The 15,884-nt window shown below is 46.8% G+C and overlaps 1 long non-coding RNA gene across 5 annotated transcripts in view; it reads left to right on the top strand.

The window, feature by feature from the left end:
* The window catches only part of LOC133052266 (uncharacterized), a 462,497-nt gene that overhangs the window by 127,449 nt on the left and 319,164 nt on the right, over nt 1-15,884 (top strand). The gene's annotated exons all lie outside the window — the stretch shown is intronic.

The following is a 15,884-nucleotide window of genomic DNA, read 5'->3' as shown; positions in this document are numbered from 1 at the left end:
TACTTACATGAGTAAACAGTAAATATATATATGTGTAAATATATATATATATATATATGGCTTCCCTCGTGGCTCAGATGGTAAAGAAACAGCCTACAATGCAGGAGATCTGGGTTTGATTCCTGGGTCTGGAAGATCCCCTCGAGAAGGAAATGGCAACCCACTCCAGTATTCTTGCCTGGAGAATTTCATGTACAGAGAAGCCTGGTGGGCTATAGTCAATGGGCTTGCAAAGAGGTGGACACGACTGAGCAATTAACATGCTATATATATTTTATATATATATATATTATATATAATATATATATTATATATTATTATTTATATATATTATATATTATTTATATATATATTATATATAACATATGAATATATATTTTATATATATTATATATATATTATATATTACTATTTATATATATTATATATATATTATATATAAAACATATGAATATATATATTATATATATATAACATATGGATATATATATATATTATATATATATTTTATATATATATAACATATGAATATATATATATTATATATATATTTATATATATTATATTATTATTTATATATATATTATATATAACATGAATATATATATATTATATATATATATTATATATATATATAACATATGAATATATATTCCTCAGTCCTAAAGGAAATCAACCCTGAATATTTGTTGGAAGGACTGATACTGAAGCTGAAGCTCCGATACTCTGGCCAGTTGATACTAAGAGTCGACTGATTGAAAAAGCCCCTGATGCTGGGAAAGGTTGGAGGCGGGAGGAGAAGCGGGCAACAGAGGATGAGATGGTTGGATGTCATCACCGACTCGTGGGACATGAGTGTGGGCAAACTGTGGGAGATGGTGGGGGACAGGGAAGCCTGGCGTGCTGCGGTCCACGGGGTGGCAGAGTGTCGGCCGGGACTTCGCGACTGAACCGCGACAATACTGTAGAATAAGTGCAGTCACAAAGGCGGTGTTGAAGGGAGAAGGCAGATCCTTTCTATTGTCCCTCTCCTCTCTCTCTTTGCATTTCCAAAGAGTCCCGGTCTCTCTGCACCTCACTGTCTTTCCCCACGGGGGAAGGGGACCAGGTACCCGTTGTGACTTCGGGACGAGGATCGGTGTAAATAGCTCTGCTTCTTCCGTCTGTGCTTCTCTTCTGAGAGGCAGCCTGCCTGGTGGGTGAGATCACGTGTTCCGGTCTCAGCCTCTGTGATCTCGGTCCCCATATGCTCATACATGGCTGCGGTCTGGCTACGATCACTTGGCACCATCCTTCCTTAAGTGGGAAAATGGAATCTTCTGGGATTTGATTTTATTTGATTTGTTTATTTTTAAAAAATTAATTTAATTTAATTGGAGGCTAATGACTTTACAATATTGTAGTGGTTTTTTTTTTGCCACACACTGACATGAATCAGCCGTGGGTGTACATGTGTTCCCCATCCTGAACTTCCCCTCCCACCTCCCTCCCCAAGGGATTCGATTTTAGCCCGTGGTTGATAAGCATAAGCTACATATCTTCTAATCTGGCTCTTCTCAGTAATAAAGTTGGAACTTAGCTACCTACCGGGAAAGTCAGCTTCCTTGGTGGCTCAGATAATAAAGACTCTGCCTGCAATGCAAGAGACGGGGGTTCGATCCCTGGGTCGGGAAGATCCCCTGGAGAAGGGAATGGCAACCCACTCCAGTATTCTTGCCTGGAGAATTCCACGGACCAGAGGAGCCTGGTGGGCTCTAGTCCATGGGGTCGCAGAGAGTCGGACACAGCTGAGCGACTGACACTCACTTTTCAGCCATCCACCTGGCAGATGACTTTGCAGAAGAAAAAGTGAGATGATCTGACAATACCCAAGTACTAAGCCCAGGGTCTTGGTTGGGAACCTTGAGAACTAGACATAGATTTACAATTCGGAAACCACTCCAGTAGTAAGTTGACTGAAGCTTCAGATAGGGCTTGGGCTCAAAGCTTCTGGCCTTGGCCTAACCAACTGGCTCTGCTCAAGTTGGAATTTTCCCTTTAGTGAGTCTTTCCAGCTTGGGCTATATTGACAACAGACTGAAAAATGTTTTCAGGGGGATAGGTTATCTTAGGTCAAAAGCAGCCCCAGGAAGCATGCTGGCTGAGCATGCTTGTGTGGGACTGAAGAAAATGTGGGCCTGAAGGTACAGGGTGATATGACTTGACCTTGAATCACAGAGGCCTTGGACATGTGAAGACCCTCACAGCTACCGCACAGCTTACAGACTTCTAAGGCATCACGAGAGAGGACGGGACTTGTCCGAAGGAAAATGTGTTACTTTCATTGTCATATTTATGGTTTGTCGATATTATGGAGGCACGAAATAGCAGTCATCTGCTTATTTTTTTATAGTCTATGACAATGTATTAACAAGTATTATTTTTAAATGTACTTACATGAACCTTGAAATTCACCAAGATTGAAAAATACCAAAACAGTTGGGAGAAAAGTAGAAGCGTGTAAGGTGATTTCATAGCCAGAATTTCATGGATTCATGTCAGGGTTTTATTTTATTTCTTTATTAATATTTTTTGGTAGAGAGGCATGTGGGATTTTAGTTCCCCAACCAGGGATCGAACTGGCACCCCCTGCATTTGAAGCGTGGAGTCTTAACCACCAGTGAAGTCCTCAGTTCAGTTCAGTCACTCAGTCGTGTCCGGCTCTTTGCAAGCCCATGGACTGCAGCACGCCAGGCCTAGCTGTCCATCACCAATTCCTGGAGCTTGCTCAGTGAGGTCCTGAGTGCCAGGATTTTAAGTTGTACCTGAGCTCCCTGCTTGTAAGGGAGCATTCAAATGTGAAGTTGGAGATTTTAAAAAGCCATAGATTGACTCCCCAATCCTCACTGCTAGTGGCTTAGACAGTAAAGAATATGCTTGCAACGCTGGAGGGTTTGATCCCTGGACTGGGAAGATCCCCTGGAGAAGGGGATGGCAACCCACTCCAGTATTCTTGCCTGGAGAATTCCATGAAGAGAGGAGCCCGGCGGGACACGTCTGAGACACTTCACACCACACTGATATTGGCACAGGGGAAAAATTGGCTGCAGCCCATTCTGTTGCATTTGAAGTTGTTCTTAAGCCCAGTGACCTGAGTAAAGTGTGGAAGCAGGTCTCTTGGATTCACGTCTTCAGGTTGTTAAGTCTCTTAGCATCAAGTGGACTAGGTTGGCTTTGAATTGGAACGTTGTTTAGTGTCATCAAATGGCCCTAGGTGTCAGAACTCAGTGGGACTGGATTTAAATTCCTGAAAGTGTAGAAGTGTGAGTTGCTTAGTCATGTCTGACTCTTTGTGACCTGGTGGACTGTAGCCCCCCAGGCTCCTCTGTCCATGGGATTCTTCAGGGAGGAATACTGGACTGGGTTGCTATTTCCTACTCCAGGGGGTTTTCCCCACCCAAGGATTGAGCTCATGTCTCTCTCTCAAGTCTCCTGCATTGGCAGGCAGAGTCTTTACAGAGCACTAGCGTCACCAGGGAAGCCCGTAGAGACCATAACTGATGGCAGAAAAAGTGTGTACCTTCTGCAGATGTCACAGTTACAAACCGTCCTGTGAACTGTATTTGTTATCAGAGCCAGGATCCCTGTGAGCCACTCAAGTCCAAGGTCCAATCTGTCCTCATTGAATATCTCAACATTTTGTTCCTTGTGGGATTTTTTTTTTCCCCTTTTAGATTAAAAAAATACTTTTATTTATTTTAATAGGAGGATTACAATCACAATTATAATCTTGTGATTGTTTTTTGCCATACATCAATATTGATTTAGATTTTTTTAAATAATGTATTAAAATATTAATTAAGCTGATTAGTTTTATTTGGCCCTCCCTTCAATTGTGGGCCCAAGAGTAGCTGTTGCACGTGTTATAGGCATGAAAGCGGAGTTCCAGACTCGCCTCGCAGCAGAAGGCCGCACCCGCGGGGTACCGGCAGGCCTCGGGGGCGGATTTGCAGACCCCAGCGGTTCCGCTCTCAGAGGCCATGACCACAGCCACTGGGACCAAAGGCTGCACGGGGTGGACTCTGCTGAAGGCAGCCTTGGCTCCAGAAGCACAGGGCTTGGAGGAATCAGAGAGTTGTGGAGGGTGTTGACTGGGAAGGGTTAGCTTCCGGCTTGGCGCTTCCATTTCTTTTACAAGATTTTAGATTTTAGAGGCGGCTAGAGAAAAGACGAGACCACTCTCTCAAGGATTGGCACGTGATGAGACAATCCGGGCGGGGTGGGGTGGCGGGGCATCGGGCTGTCTAGGAAAGAGACCAGGCTAGTGGCGCTGTTTCTGCACCTCCTCTGTGCGTGGTTGCCTCAGTCCCCTGCAGCGTCCGCCCTGGCTCTGAACTGCGATCCCTCCTGCCCAGGGGACCGCTGCCTGGGTTCCGGCGAGGCAGGCCCCGGACTCACTGGTTCCATCGCCAGCCTCTGTCCTGTGCCCAGTGATCTCTGCCCAGATAGTAGCACGGTCTCTGGCCCGATGAGCGGCCTGGCCCCGTCTCCCCAGCACAGAGGAGAGGGCGGCTGTGCCCTTGGTGGGCCTGGAGTGAAGTGGGTATGCCTGGCCTTTGCCCCGCACCCCACTTCCCTCCTGACTGGAACAACCTCCCTGGGAGAGCGGGTGGGCATCTGGTCTACCCAGCCCAGCCATGGGGTCACAGGGTCACACCTGCCCAGGGAGATGGGGATGGAAGGCTACCTGCAGAGGCTGACCCAGACCCGGAGGATCTCCCGTGGTTCTAACCTACAGCCTCCTCCTCAGCTTTCATCAAGCACAGATGCTGCTTTTTGATTGATTGATTGATATTTGACTGCGCTGGGTCTTAGTTGTGGCCCGTTGGGCCCACAAGTTTCTTGAGGCAGCTTGAGGGCTCCGTTGCCCTGAACTGTGTGGATCTTATATTCCCTGACCAGGGATGGAACCCACGTCCCCTGCGTTGGAAGGTGGGGTGTTAACCGCTGGACCACCGGAGAAGTCCCGCACATGGTACTTTTTAATTCCAGTGGTCCTGATTTCTCCTAGCTCAGTTGTTTCCAAATTCAGCTTAAGAAAAAGCTGGTGTTAATTTAGCTGGTCCTCTTAATCCCCACATAGTAGATAATCAGTAAATCTTTGCTGAATGAGTAAGCATCCTCAGTTTTATGACTGGTCTCAAGTTTATGTGTTTGCAGAATTTCAGGAAAATGTGAATCATTTAGCCAAGATTACCGCAGGGGAGGAAAGATAGTCTCTGTGTATATTGCTAGTCTCAACTATGTTTTGCATCCAAATTTGATTAACTTTATTTTGGGTGAATACAGTGAAATGATTTATATATGTTATCCCTTCTCTTAAGAAATATAGTAACTTTTTAATCCATCCTATGGTGGTTTGTAGGAGTATGTACATGTGTATGTATGTGTTGGTGGAGGCAGAAGCTGGGTTGTGTGTATGTGTATATAATTAAGGCTTTTAGCATGCTCTTTATTTGGTTTGATTTGATCTGTTTTAAGTTCAGGGTGAAAAATAAAATCCAACTTTGACAAAACCAAAGACATCATGAAGATTATCTGGTTTCAAACACATCGGTCATTTGGACACAAACTCACACCCAACAGTGATTCAAGCAGACAGGTCTCCATTGGTTGGTCTGGTTTTAGATTCCACCAGATCTCCCAGACTTGGAGTCCTTTTTTTGTCAGGTGGCCTGTATGCTAATTGGTCAGGATATCAGATATCCAAAACCAGAAATCTTGTCACACTGCCTGGTTCAATCCATGTAACACACCTGTCTTCCACACATTCAGGTCAATAGTTTTAACCTAGCCTCTGTGGCTAAAATTGGAGCCCAAGACCCAAGTGTTTCTCAGGAATGCATTCCTACTTTGTATCTTGAACATTGTCTTTTTTGAGGCAGTCCACTGCAGTGCCTCCAGCCACTCAGAGCCCTTTCCCAAACTATTATGTAAAGATCCTATATGGCATCCATTTGTCACTCTCAATTCAGAGTCCTAAAGAAGGAGTCTCCCCTTCAGAACATTCATAAACTTGAAATGGGTCGTGCACCATCTATGACAAAACTAGACAACATATTAAAAAGCAGAGACATCACTTTGCCAACAAAGGTGCATATAGTCAAAGCTGTGGTTTTCCCAGTAGTCATGTATGGATATGACAGTTTGATCATAAAGAAGGCTGAGTGCCAAAGAATTGATGCTTTTGAACTGTGGTGCTGGAGAAAACTCTTGAGAGTCCCTCAGACTGCAAGGAAATCAAACCAGTCCAATCCGAAAGGAAATCAATCCTGAATGTTCATCAGAAGGACTGATGCTGAAGCTCCAGTACTTTGGGCACCTGATGTGAAGACCTGCCTTACTGGAAAAGACCCTGATGCTGGAAAAGATTAAGGGCAGGAGGAAAAGGGGTGAAAGAGGATGAGATGGTTGGATGGCATGATCGACTCAATGGGCATGAATTTGAGCAAACTCTGGGAGATAGTGGAGGTCAGGGAGGCCTGGTGTCCATGGGGTTGCAAAGAGTTGCACATGACTTAGCGACTGAACAATAATAAAACCATCTAAATAGCATCATCATTCCTTTGAAAAGGTGCAATTAGACAATATTGAACACTACTGTAAAATTTGTATGTGTTGCTGCTGCTGCTAAGTCACTTCAGTCGTGTGCGACCCCATAGACGGCAGCCCACCAGGCTCCCCCGTCCCTGGGATTCTCCAGGCAAGAACACTGGAGTGGGTTGCCGTTTCCTTCTCCAGTGCATGAAAGTGAAAAGTGAAAGTGAAGTCGCTCAGTCGTGTCCGACTCTTTGCGACCCCATGGACTGCAGCCTACCAGGCTCCTCCGTCCATGGGATTTTCCAGACAAGAGTGCTGGAGTGGGGTCCCATTGCCTTCTCCAGGGGATCATCCTGATCCAGGGATTGAACCCTGGTCCCCTGCATTGTGGGCAGATTTCCTGGCATCTTGAGTCACCAGGGAAACTCAAATGTGGTACTATTTTAATTTTTGGTAGCACCTCTTTCTACCCCCATTGCCTGGGAGACGTGCAGAAGTTTTTAGCAAGGAGAGGATATAGGTTTGCAGCGTGTGTCCCACTGTGTCCAGGTGGGAGTCAGACTTCTGACCAGCCTGGATTCACACCACACTCCAGCTCCATGCTCCTCCAGAATCCGAGTGCCAGCCTCTTTTGGTCCATATCAAAACTTCCAGAAAACAGGTAAGACTAGAATGTCTAGGCCCACACACCCAAAACGTTAGGGCCACCTGATAAAAGCCAGCGGAGAGGGCTGCTGGATGGTGTTCGAGATGTGTTTGCATCTGATGTGTTCATACCTGATGCCAGGTGATTGTTGAGTCCCCACTGGTGCACGCGTGGCTTCTTGGCTCCAGCCCACACTCAGGAGCAGGGCGACTTTTTTGAGTTGCTACAGCTGCCTTCCAGGTCTTCCCTCACCAGGTCTTTTTTTTTTTTTAAGTTTTATTGGAGTACAGTTGTTTTAAAATGTTGTGTTACTTTCTGATATATAGCAAAGTGAGTCAGTTATACACGTAACTTTATCCTCTGCTTTTTGATATTGAGGTTCCCACAGAGCATCACGTTCCCCGGGCTATACAGGAGGTTGTCGTTGGTTATCTATTTTTTGCGTCGTATCAGTACCACATATATGTCAATCCCAGTGTCCCAGTTCTTCCCACCTCCTCCCTCACCCCTTAGCATCCATACATTTGTTCTCTATCCTGGGCACATACCCAGAGAAAGCCGTAATTCACGGATAACGTGCATCGCAGTCTTCACTGGAGCACTGCTTAGAATTAGCCAGGTCAGCGAAACAACCTTCATGTCCATCAACAGAAGAATGAATCAAGAAGTTGTGGGAAGAGCTGACTCATTGGAACAGACCCTGAGGCTGGGAAAGATTGAGGGCAGGAGGAGAAGGGGACAACAGAGGATGAGATGGCTGGATGGCATCACCAACTCGATGGAGGTGAATTTGAGAAAGTTCTGGGAGTTGGTGATGGACAGGGAAGCCTAGCGTGCTGCAAGTCCATGGGGTCGCAAAGAGACGGACACGACTGAGCGACTGAACTGACCTGATCTGTCACATATATACAATGGAATATGACTCAGCCATAAAAAGGAACCAAACTGGGTCATTTGCAGAGACGTGGATGGATCTAGAGATTATCATACCGAGTGAATTAAGTCAGAAAGAGAAAAGCAAATATGGGATCCCCACAGCAGTCTCATGTAACGTCTTCCTCTTTCTCTGTGCTGTATGCGTTGCGTGCCTCATTTCCAAGGGTCAAGCACACGATCTCCAGAGATTGTGAGAACCGTAACCTTCTTCGGACGGAAGGAGGACGTGTGACCTGCTGCCGCGTTTTCACTCTTGTCCTCTCGCCGTTGGGAATGCGGAGACATGGGCAGTTTATATCATGTCCCGGCGTGTTTTTGATGCCCCCCTGGGTCACGTTTCCCTGTGTTGACTAAAAAGATGCACAGCGTCAGAGTTGCAAGTTCAGTTTTATTTGGGGCAAACTGGGGCCCCTAGCCTGGGAGACAGCACCTCAGCTAGCCCCGAGAGACTGCTCCAAGAAGCAGTGGGGGGAGATCGATATATATGATTTTGAGAAAGGGGGGTGGGGATCATGCCAAGAAGCGCTTACTTTGCAAAAGGTTTTCTGCCAGTCACGAGGAGCTGACGTCACCATGAAGGGATTTAGTGCTTTGCTAGATATGAGGAGATGCCAAGGATTGGGCGGGAGGAGAAGGGGATGACAGAGGATGAGATGAGTGGATGACATCATTGATGAGATGGTTGGATGGCACCATTGACTAGATTGATTTGAGTTTGAGCAAACTTTGGGAGTTGGTGATGGACAGGGAGGCTTGGCGTGCCGCTGTCCGTGGGGGTCACAAAGAGTTGGACACGACTGATGGACTGAACTGAACCAGACTGAAGGATTGGGATCAATGAAATCAGCTCCTGAAGATAACTGTCTGAAAGACCTGTTCCAGGTTCCCTGGAGCACTGGGTGCCTCAGTCTCCACCCTGACCTTCCTCAGGGGGTGTCAAAAGTCACCAGCTACAGCAACATGGGATTCAGTCCCCACCGAGGTGGATGGCAAAGGGCCTAGTCGTTGTTGAAAGAAAGGAAAGTGAAGTTGCTCAGCCGTGTCCGACTCTTTGCGACCCCACGGACCGTAGCCTGCCAGGTGGTGTTAGCCACCTCCCCTCTTCTCTGAGCTTCTCCCGAGCCTCCTACCCCTTTGTAAAGCATTCATTTTCATATAAATTCCCTCAGACTGCTAGCGTCTAGCCCTCAGATGCTGGCAGACACAGCAAGTGAAATCTAACTTTCTTCTCATCCCAGGACAAAGAATCAAATTACTAAGGGAAACTTTAGGCAGACAAGTGATTTTAAGACCCTTTGTGGGTTTAGTCTCCGAGTCATGTCCGAGTCTTTAGTACAACCTCATGGACAGTATCCTTCCAGGCTCTTCTTTCTGTCCATGGGATTCTCCAGGCAAGAATACTGCAGTGGGTTGCCATTTCCTACTCCAGGTAACCTTCACAACCCAGGGATGGAACCCACATCTCCTACATTGGCAGCTGGGTTCTTTACCACTGAGCCACCAGAAGGAAAAAGTGAAAGTGAAAGTCGCTCACTCGTGTCCGAACGTTTAGCACAACCTCTTGGACTGCAGCCCGCCAGGCTCCTCTGTCCATGGGATTTTCCAAGCAAGAATACTGGAGTTGGTTGCCATTTCTTTCTCCTGGGGATCTTCCCAGACCAGGGATGGAACACTCATCTCCTGCATTGCAGGTGGATTCTGTACCACTGAACCACTCAGGAAACCCCAAGACCCTTTACCATGGTTTAAACAATTCCTAAAATAATTATCTTCCCTTTAAGGAAGTTCCTTGAGCCCAGGACCAAAATATAGCAAGAATTATATTCACCTAAGTGACTCTAGTTTTCCTGAGAATTTTCGGGTGAAGGCATTTTTGTGTTTCCAAGTACTGAAACATTTTCTAAGCTTCACTGATCGAACCTTCTAACAACCCGGTGAATTATATCTACATCTGAGGTGGAACATAGGGAATGCCCCAAAGGTTCTCAGAGACGTTTCGTAATGATTTAAGAGTAAGAACCGTGTCTAATGGAAATGACAGGCATGATTCATTTATGAAAGCCGAAATGAGATTCAACCTTGACTGCACAGGGCTGTTTTTCCACCGTGCCGTGGAACTCTACTGCTTGTGATGTAGATAAAATTGTGGGTTTTGACTTGTTCAGCAACACTCTGTGTGTGTGTGTGTGTGTGTGTGTGTGTGTGTGTGTGTGTGTGTGCACATGCTCAGTCATGTCCAACTCTTTGCAAACCCAAGGACTGTAGCCCACCACGCTCCTCTGTCCATGGGATTTCCCAGGCAAGGATACTAGAGTGGGTTGGCATTTCCTACTGCAGGGGATCTTCCCGACCCAGGGGTGGAACCCATGTCTCCTGCATTTCAGGCAGATTCTATACGACTGAGCCACCAGAGAAGCCTCTTTATGTGACTTTATTCAACATCAAACCCTGAGAGTCAAAGAGGATGACTAAAAAGCCAGTAGTAGGATTATGTATTTTGCTAGATGATTTTAGCTCTAGGTTCTGGTTGATAGTTTTTCTGAAAAGCAGAGCAGATTCTGACTTTTTTTTTTTTCTTTTTACTTTTTGGCTATGCTGCACAGCATGTGGGATCTTAGTTCCTCGACCAAGGATCAACATTGCATTCCCTTCAGTGGAAGCTTGGAGTCCTAACCGCTAGTCCACCAGGGAGTGCTTAGAGCACACATTATTCATATTATTCCATTTCATCTTTTTTTTTTTTTTTTCTTTTGGTTCAGTTCAGTTCAGTGGCTCAGTCGTGTCTGACTCTTTGCGACCCCATGGACTGCAGCATGCCAGGCCTCCCTATCCTTCACCATCTCCCAGAGCTTGCTCAAGCTAATGTCCATCAAGTCAGTGATGCCATCCAGCCATCTCATCCTCTATCATCCCCTTCGCCTCCTGCCCTCAATCTTTCTCAGCACTGGGGTCTTTTCCAATGAGTCAGCTCCTCACATCAGGTGGCCGAAGTATTGGAGTTTCAGCTTCAGCATCAGTCCTTCCAATGACTATACAGGACTGATTTCCTTTAGGATGGACTGGTTGGATCTCCTTGCAGTCCAAGGGACTCTCAAGAGTCTTCTCCAACAACACAGTTCAAAAGCATCCATTCTTCTGTACTCAGCTTTCTTCACAGTCCAGCTCTCACATCCATACATGACCACTTGTAAAACCGTAGCCTTGACCAGACAGACCTTTGTTGGCAAAGTAATGTCTCTGCTTTTTAATATGCTGTCTAGGTTGGTCATAACTTTCCTTCCAAGGAGTAAGTGTCTTTTAATTTCATGGCTGCAGTCACCATCTGCAGTGATTTTGCAGCCCCCAAAAATAAAGTCAGCCACTGTTTCTATGATTTCCCCATCTATTTCCCATGAAGTGATGGAACCAGATGCCATGATCTTAGTTTTCTGAATGTTGAGCTTTAGGCCAACTTTTTTTGGTTACTTTTTTTTAGAAATTAGATTAATTTATTTTTCATTGAAGGATAATTGCTTTACAATATTGTGTGTGTTTGTGCCAAACATCAACATGAATCAGCCATAGGGATACATGTGTCCCTTTCCTTTTCAGCTTCCCTCCCACCTCCCTCCCCACCCCAGCCCTGTAGGGCCCCATGGCTACCTATTTTATGTATGCTAATGTATGTGCTGGGGCTTCCCTAAGTAACTCAGCTGGTAAAGAATCTGCCTGCAATGCAGGAGACCCTGGTTCAATTCCTGGTTTGGGAAGATCCCCTGGAGAAGGGATAGGCTACCCACTCCAGTATTCTTGGGCTTCCCCCGTGGCTCAGACGGTAAAGAATCCATCTACAATGTGGGAGACCTGGGTTCGATTCCTGGGTCAGAAAGATTCCCTGGAGGAGGGCGTGGCTACCCACTCTAGTATTCTTGCCTGGAGAATCCCATGGACAGTGGAGCCTGGTGGGCTACACAGTCCATGGGGTGGCAAACAGACTCGACTGAGTGACTAAGCATCTTTCGGTTGTGTAGTGTATAGTTTAAGGTACAGCCCAGGCCAATAAACACAGATGGAGGGAGGGGCTTGCATGTCATGACGCCCCCTCTCAGGGAAGGAGCTGAAGGCTGTCTCAGGAGCCATCTTGCATGGTACCTACCTGTCATGGTGCACCAGAGCTAGAAGCCTGATGTAGAGTGATCTGGTAGGTTTTCAAATTTTGAAAGTGCTAAGGAAAAAATGTTTATTCTCCTGCTATGTTGCTGTTTAGTCGCTCAGTCATAGCTGGACCTTTACGACCCCATGGGCTGCAGCATGTTAGGCCTCCCTGCCCTCACCAGAGATGCTGGAGCGTTTGGAAGAAGTGTCGTATTGATCTTGATTTTTAGAAGTGGCACAGTTCAGAGACCTCGCTCTGTGTCTGCGAGGGGGTCTAAGAATTTTGAGTGCGTGCACTCTTGTGCATGGAGAAGGAAGTGGCAACCCGCTCCATTGTTCTTGCCTGGGGAATCCTGTGGACAGAGGAGCCTGGTGGGCTGCAGTCCGTGGGGTCGCACAGAGTCGGACACGACTGAAGCGACTTAGCAGCAGCAGCAGCATTGTTGTGCAAACGGAGCTCAGTGTTAGAAGCGGAGGCTGTGGTCAGCAGAATTCTAACCTGGCTCCAGGATCCCTGCCTTCCCCCCAGCGACCACACCCTGTACAATCCCACCCCTTGCATGTGACCTACTCCTGTGCTTCCCTCTAGGATGTGGGGAAGGCAGAGGTGAATGAAGACAGTGGACTGTGAGTCCATGGGAGAGGCGGAATGCTGGGTGGGCTGGAACTTTTTTTCTTTTTCTTTCAGTATTCTTTTTACTTTTTTTTTGCTTGTTTGTTTTAACTTATGCCTAAATGTCTTGATATTTTATTTTATTTTATGTTATTTTTCCATTTAGTTTTATTAGTTGGAGGGTAATTACTTTACCGTCTTGTAGTGGTTTTCACCACACATTGCCATGAATCGGCCATGGGTGTACATGTGTTCCCCATCCTGAACCCCCCTCCCACCTTTTAAAGGGGGTCCCAGGGCTCACTTCCCTGGTGGCTCAGTGATAAAGAATCTGACTGCCGATGCAGGAGACACGGATTAGACCCCTGATCCAGGAACATGCCACATGTCAGGGAGCAACTCAGCCCGTGTGCCCCAACTATGGAGGCTGTACCCTGGAGTCTGGGAGTGGTAACTGTTGAGCCCACATGCCGAAACTCCTGAAGCCCTAGAGCCTGTACAAGAGAAACCACTGGGATGAGAAGCCCAGGGACCACGGCACAGAGCAGCCCCTGCTCACTACAGCTGGAGAAAGCCCAAGCGCAGCATCGAAGACCCATCGCAGCCTGAAATTAATAAATAAATAATTAACTAAAAAAAAAAAAAAAAAAACGGGGGTCTAGCACTTTCCTGAAGGGAATGTATTGCAAGAAAGATAGGCTTTTGCTCCGCTGACCTTGAAGAAGCAGAACAGCATGTCACCAGCTCCTGGTGATGGGGGAGCTCGTGTCAGGAGCTGCGGGCGACTGTGGGCAGCTGAGAGTCAGCAAGGTCATGGGGCCTTGACTCTGGGAACTCAAGTCCGTCCGGAAGCTGAGTGAACCTGGAAATGGAGTGTTGTTTGATGGTCAGACCTCAGATGAGAAGGCAGCCGGGTCAACAGCCTGATTTCAGCCCGGGCAAGACGGTGCGCACAGAAAGGGTTAACCCTGGCCTGGACTGGTGCCTTAGAGGATGAATGATCCCACGTGCACGTGTTGCTTTTAGAAGCTGAGATCTTGGGGTGTGTGTGGGGGGGGTAGTGTGAGTTGTTGTGCAGCGTGGAAAAGAGTCCACATCCATTGCACACGGCAGCATCCAAATACTGAGTAAGAAAGATGCTCGGTACAAATGCTCTGTAGTCTCTTACGGGGAGTAAAGAGGCTGAATTGCTAAACGTGCTTCAGCGGGACACTCTAAGCCAAGAGCTCCCGGTCCTGGGTGGCATCCAGCTGGGATCCACCCACTTCTGTTCTGCTTGCCCTTCACCGGTCATGGGTGCCATCCAGCTTGGAACCACCCACTTCTGTTTCACTCCATGTGCACCTAATGACTTCTGCTCTACTTGCCAAACTTCATTTCACTCCCAAGACATCTCTCTCTTTTTTTGTTGTTTGTTTTTTAAATGAGAACTTTTTTTTTTTTTTTTAATGTGGACCATTTTCAAAGTCTTGATTGAATGGGTTTCAATATTGTTTCTGTTTTGAGTTTCAGGTTTTCTGGCTTGGGAGGGAGGGCATGTGTGATCTTAACTCTGAAACCAGGGATCTAACCTGCACCCCCTGAGGCTCCCCAGACATCGCTTTTTGATTAGCAGTTGTTTGTGCACGTGTGTGCTTCTTGTCCCTGGATGTCTGGGAATTCTCCAGGCAACAGTACTGGAGTGGGTAGCCATTCCCCTTCTCCAGGGGGTCGTCCCATCACAGGGACTGAAACTGAGTCTGCCGAACTGCAGGCCGCTTGTTTGCCATCTGAGCCCCCAGAGAACCTTTCCTTCTCTGCCACAAGCCTTCATTGGACCTGCTGCTGCTAAGTCGCTTCAGTCGTGTCCGACTCTGTGCGACCCCATAGACGGCAGCCCACCAGGCTCTGCCGTCCCTGGGATTCTCCAGGCAAGAACACTGGAGTGGGTTGCCATTTCCTTCTCCAGCGCAGGAAAGTGAAAAGAGAAAGTGAAGTCGCATAGCCGTATCCGACTCTTCGCGACCCCATGGACTGCAGCCTACCAGGCTCCTCCGTCCATGGGATTTTCCAGGCAAGAGTACTGGAGTGGGGTGCCATTGTCTTCTCCATCATTGGACCTAGAGACTTTGATTTTTCTTTTATGATTTCCTCTGAATTCATAGAATGGGGAAAAAAAAAGTGGTTTGTGTTAAAACAATTGTACTTTGGGGACAGAAGGATCAGTTCAGTTCAATCGCTCAGTCGTGTCCGACTCTTTGCAACCCCACAGACTGCAGCACGCCAGGCCTCCCTGTCCATCACCATCTCCTGAAGTTTCACCCAACTTCATGTCCATCACGTCGGTGATGCCATCCAACCATCTCATCTTCTGTTGCCCCCTTCTCCTCTCGCCTTCGATCTTTCTCAGCATCAGGGTGTTTTCCAATCATGTTGGCTCTTCACATCACGTGACTCAAGTATTGGAGCTTCAGCTTCATCTTAAAGTTTTGTTTTGTTTTTTAAAGAAGACCTTGCATTAAAGTATTAGCGTTGATTTAGAAGAAAAAAAAATCATCTCCTTTGGTTCCTGAAAATTGCAACTTAATATAAAAGTGTAAATAGGGAAGGTTTTCCATCAGCCTGACCGGATCTTTTGGTAGCCTTGTGCTTGCTTTTTTGCTGCAAAAATATCTCACGTTTTAGTGTGACAAAGAGCAAGGGCCATGAGGAGGACTTTCCCAACGCCATGAGGAAGACTCGTAGCGGTGTGTGTGAGTGCCTTGGGCACTCTGACAGTTTGAGTGCGAGCCTGAGTATATGTGAATGGGATTCCACTAGCAGAGTTCTGCCCACCCCAAAGCTGTCTCCCTACCCCTTATACGTGCGTTCTGTCTTCAGAGCAAGTCAGTTCCCTGAACACCCTAAGCATCATTGGAAAAAAGTGGTATAGTGTACATCATTACAAATTGTATCTTGTCCAAACACAGGCATGTTATCCCTGGAATAACTCCTTAT

The sequence above is a fragment of the Dama dama genome, chromosome X (assembly GCF_033118175.1).
Source record: "Dama dama isolate Ldn47 chromosome X, ASM3311817v1, whole genome shotgun sequence".
Classification (NCBI taxonomy): Eukaryota; Metazoa; Chordata; class Mammalia; order Artiodactyla; family Cervidae; genus Dama; species Dama dama.
This window is presented reverse-complemented; position numbering and strand designations above follow the sequence as displayed.